The sequence below is a fragment of the Triticum urartu genome, chromosome 4 (genome assembly GCF_003073215.2).
Source record: "Triticum urartu cultivar G1812 chromosome 4, Tu2.1, whole genome shotgun sequence".
Lineage (NCBI taxonomy): Eukaryota > Viridiplantae > Streptophyta > Magnoliopsida > Poales > Poaceae > Triticum > Triticum urartu.
Window position 1 is genome coordinate 7,291,435 of NC_053025.1, and position 5,285 is coordinate 7,296,719.

Here is a 5,285-nt window from a genome sequence, read left to right on the forward strand (position 1 = left end):
GTTATTCTGAGAAGACATAATTGCTTTGTTAGTATGCTTGAAATATTATTATTTTTATGTCAATATGAACTTTTATCTTGAATCTTTCGGATCTGAATATTCATACCACAATTAAGAAGAATTACATTGAAATTATGCCAAGTAGCACTCCGCATCAAAAATTCTCTTTTATCATTTACCTACTCGAGGACGAGCAGGAATTAAGCTTGGGGATGCCTGATACGTCTCCAACGTATCTATAATTTTTGATTGCTCCATGCTATATTATCTACTGTTTTGGACCATATTGGGATTTATTTTCCACTTTTATATTACTTTTGGGACTAACCTATTAACCGGAGGCCCAGCCCAGAATTGATGTTTTTTGCCTATTTTAGTGTTTCGGAGAAACAGAATATCAAATGGAGTCCAAACGGAATGAAACCTTCGGGAACGTGATTTTCTCATCAAATAAGACCCAGGAGACTTGGACCCTCCGTCAAGAAAGCCATGAGGCGGTCACGAGGGTGGAGGGCGCCCCCCTAGGGCGCGCCCCCTGCCTCGTGGGCCCCTCGAAGCTCCACCGACGTACTCCTTCCTCCTATATATACCTACGTACCCCCAAACGATCAGATACGGAGCCAAAAACCTAATTCCACCGCCGCAACTTTCTGTATCCACGAAATCCCATCTTGGGGCCTGTTCCGGAGCTCCGCCGGAAGGGGAATCGATCACGGAGGGCTTCTACATCATCATCATAGCCCCTCCGATGGAGTGTGAGTAGTTTACCTCAGACCTTCGGGTCCATAGTTAGTAGCTAGATGGCTTCTTCTCTCTTTCTGAATCTCAATACAATGTTCTCCCCCTCTCTCGTGGAGATCTATTCGATGTAATCTTCTTTTTGCGGTGTGTTTGTTGAGACCGATGAATTGTGGGTTTATGATCAAGATTATCTATGAACAATATTTGAATCTTCTCTGAATTCTTTTATGTATGATTGGTTATCTTTGCAAGTCTCTTCGAATTATCAGTTTGGTTTGGCCTACTAGATTGGTTTTTCTTGCAATGGGAGAAGTGCTTAGCTTTGGGTTCAATCTTGCGGTGTCCTTTCCTAGTGACAGTAGGGGCAGCAAGACACATATTGTATTGTTGCCATCGAGGATAACAAGATGGGGTTTTTATCATATTGCATGAATTTATCCTTCTACATCATGTCATCTTGCTTAAGGCATTACTCTGTTTTCTTGAACTTAATACTCTAGATGCATGCTGGATAGCGGTCGATGAGTGGAGTAATAGTAGTAGATGCAGGCAGGAGTCGGTCTACTTGTCTCGGACGTGATGCCTATATACATGATCATGCCTAGATACTATCATAACTATGCTCAATTCTGTCAATTGCTCAACAGTAATTTGTTCACCCACCGTAGAATACTTATGCTTTTGAGAGAAGCCACTAGTGAAATCTATGGCCCCCGGGTCTATTCTCATCATATCAATCTTCCATCACTTTATTATTGCTTTGGTTTTTTTACTTTGCTCTTTTTATTTTACTTTGCATCTTTATACCAAAAATATTATCTATCATCTCTACCAGATCTCACTCCCGTAAGTGACCGTGAAGGGATTGACAACCCCTAATCGCGTTGGTTGCGTTGAGCTATTTGTTTTGTATAGGTACAAGGGACTCCTGCGTAGCCTCCTACTGGATTGATACCTTGGTTCTCAAAAACTGAGGGAAATACTTACTCTACTCTGTTGCATCACCCTTTCCTCTTCAAGGAAATCCAACGCAGTGCTCAAGAGGTAGCAGAGGGGGGCACCGCACATGGCTAAAAGATCAAACGATCAATTTTTGTCTCTAGGGTGCCCTCCTGCCCCCGTATATAAAGGAGCAAGGGGGGAGGTGCGACCGGCCTAGAGGGGGCGTGCCAGGAGGAGTCCTACTCCTACCAGGAGTAGGACTCCCTCCCTTTTCCTTGTTGGACTAGGAGTGGAGGGGGAAAGAGGAGGGAGAGATGAAGGAAAGGGGGGGGGGTGCCGCCCCCCTCTCCTTGTCCTATTCGGACTAGGGGGGAGGGGCGCGCGGCCCTGCCCTGGCCGCCTCTCCTCTTCTTCACAAGGCCCACTATGGCCCATTAAGCTCCCGGGGGGTTCCGGTAACCTCCCGGTACTCCGATAAAAATCCCGATTTCACCCGGAACACTTCCGACATCCAAACATATGCTTCCAATATATCAATCTTCATGTCTCGACCATTTCGAGACTCCTCGTCATGTCCGTGATCACATCCGGGACTCCGAACAACCTTCGGTACATCAAAACATATAAACTCATAATATAACTGTCATCGAAACGTTAAGCGTGCGGACCCTACGGGTTCGAGAACTATGTAGACATGACCGAGACACGTCTCCGGTCAATAACCAATAGCGGAACCTGGATGCTCATATTGGCTCCCACATATTCTACGAAGATCTTTATCGGTCAGACCGCATAGCAACATACGTTGTTCCCTTTGTCATCGGTATGTTACTTGCTCGAGATTCGATCGTCGGTATCTCAATACCTAGTTCAATCTCGTTACCGGCAAGTCTCTTTACTCGTTCCGTAGTGCATCATCCCGCAACTAACTCATTAGTTGCAATGCTTGCAAGGCTTAAGTGATGTGCATTACTGAGAGGGCCCAGAGATACCTCTCCGACGATCGGAGTGACAAATCCTAATCTTGAAATACGCCAACCCAACACGTACCTTTGGAGACACCTGTACAGCACCTTTATAATCACCCAATTACATTGTGACGTTTGGTAGCACACAAAGTGTTCCTCCGGTAAACGGGAGTTGCATAATCTCATAGTCATAGGAACATGTACAAGTCATGAAGAAAGCAATAGCAACATACTAAACGATCGAGTGTTAAGCTAACAGAATGGGTCAAGTCAATCACATCATTCTCCTAATGATGTGATCCCGTTAATCAAATGACAACTCATGTCAATGGCTAGGAAACTTAACCATCTTTGATCAAGGAGCTAGTCAAGTAAAGGCATACTAGTGACACTCTGTTTGTCTATGTATTCACACATGTATTATGTTTCCGGTTAATACAATTCTAACATGAATAATAAACATTTATCATGATATAAGAAAATAAATAATAACTTTATTATTGCCTCTAGGGCATATTTTCTTCAATTGCATCTCCGGAATAATGGTATTGTGCTCTGCTTGCTCCTGTTGACCATAACAAATTCCGTATGCGGCTCTCCTCATCAGGTTGTACTCTGTAGTAGAGCCCAGAATCCTTTGCTCCCAACTCAGCAAAAACATCCATTGTCTTATTCACATCATCGTCTGCTTGTTCTCGACTAATGCTCTTTTGATGAATGGTACGTTGGTCATTGAACCAAAGAAACTACCAATTATATTGTAGACCTTGCCAACACTAATATCATTTTTCACGGAGTTGCTTCACAACGTCACGGGTGTATATATCAATATGCCTGTGCGAAGGCTAGTAAACTTTCTCCCCATATTTTTCTGTTAGTGAATGGTTATGCGCTGGTCTGTACTCGCTTCTGTACCAGCCATTGTCATTTGATCGAAGCAATCGTATCATTGCGGGGCACCTGCATTGGCATGTCCGTGTGTTACTCTTCTTTGGGATTCCCTGTAACCAGCACAACAAACACGAGTGTGTCAATATGTAACTTTCACATGTCTGTCTAAAGCTAGGTTGGGATATGTGATATTGAACTGAAATGAGTACCCCGAGTGAATCAAAGTTGCTTCCTACAGCAGGAATTATGACTGTCTCCGTTTTCTTTTCTGCATATCTGCTCAATGTTTTCTCCAGGGCACTCATTCTGCCAGCACACGGGGGCGTTCATCAGGTGCACACCAACAAGCATTCTGCATTATTCAGAATCACGTAATTCAGAATTGTGTTTGAGCAGGTTCAGGAAGTACATTGTATCAACATTTGCGTGCAGCGTGTATTGTCTACTGGGAAGATAACCAATTATCATATTTGATGAGATTGAGAAGAGCTAATTTATGTCACTCACATTTAAGTTTTTCTGGAATTACAAGTGCGCTATACCTTTTCGTCCAGCCAGGATCTTGAGGGTCGTCTTTGCCTGTGGAATGCTCTGAATTTGGCGCGGATAGGGTCATTCCATCGCAGGCGCTGTTCAACTCTAGTTCTAATGTCTCCGAAGCATCGCCGGCATCACCAATGCTTGACTCAGCGGCCATACATAGGAGTTTGGCTTGCTTCGCCGGCCACCAACGATTCTGCGGCGGCGAGATCTGGCAGGGGAAATCTACGGAAAATAAACCAGTACGCGATTGAGATGCGAGTCTAGTTACAGCGGCTACTACCGGGAACAAAATTTGGGGGCCGCAAGACATACCTGTCAACCGGATCCGAGAGGAACTCGAATGCGTCGTCTCCTACGTCCGCCATCGCCATAGCCATGAGGTTCTTGCCTTATGCGGCGCACGAAGGGGGAGGATAAATTGCTTATTTCGCAACAAAAAAAAGATAGATAAATTGCTCTCAGTGTCGGGCACGACGTTTGCGTAACGGGCCGCAAGCGACTGTCGTCATCCTATACCGTGACAGGCCATCTGTACCCCTGAGACAGCATAATCGTGGACCACTACTGACCTGTTAGTTTACACGGCACCGTCTGCGTACGCCACTGTTTTCACGGACGTAGGCGACCTCTGTCCCTACGATCGCATTCATTAAAGCACACAACGCGTCGTCCAACAATTCGGCCACGAACCAGGAGCACGCGAGCCCGTCCACGCCATCGCCATCGCCGCTGTCACTGAAACTGTGCATACTGAAACTGAAAATGATCAGATGGAGTACAAAACCATTTGAAAATGATCAAGATGATCGAAATGATCAAATGGAGTACTCCTTTTCAGTTAATGTAGAGTACTTACAGTAATTATTTTTAATTGTCACTCCTACAAGCATCTCTTTCTCTTCTCTTTCTGGCTTATCACTCCATACAATTTAAATGATCATTCAAGTTCGAGTGAAGTCTGTTTTAAACCTTGAATTCGTACGGCTCGTCGGAACCAAGCCCTAACCTTTCAATCTCTGAAGTTGGTATCCTATACTGTACTCACCGATCCCGATCTATCTTCACCTTGAACATGTTTGACACACTAGGAAAAAAGATGATCCTGGCCGGGATTAATCTGTACTCCCACTTACAACACTGGCCCACGTGTCAATTCCATTCTCCACCCTATCCCCTCTCTCTCTCCTAAGATGGTGGAAC

General features: G+C 44.7%; 1 long non-coding RNA gene across 1 annotated transcript; it reads right to left on the bottom strand.

The window, feature by feature from the left end:
• Positions 1–3,077: 3,077 nt before the first annotated feature.
• On the bottom strand, positions 3,078–4,554 carry LOC125553368. Its single transcript, XR_007304037.1, has 4 exons — positions 4,398–4,554; positions 4,085–4,307; positions 3,752–3,894; positions 3,078–3,652 (listed from the first exon to the last, which is right to left on the bottom strand). It is a non-coding gene; the product is annotated as an uncharacterized LOC125553368 (long non-coding RNA).
• Positions 4,555–5,285: the final 731 nt, after the last annotated feature.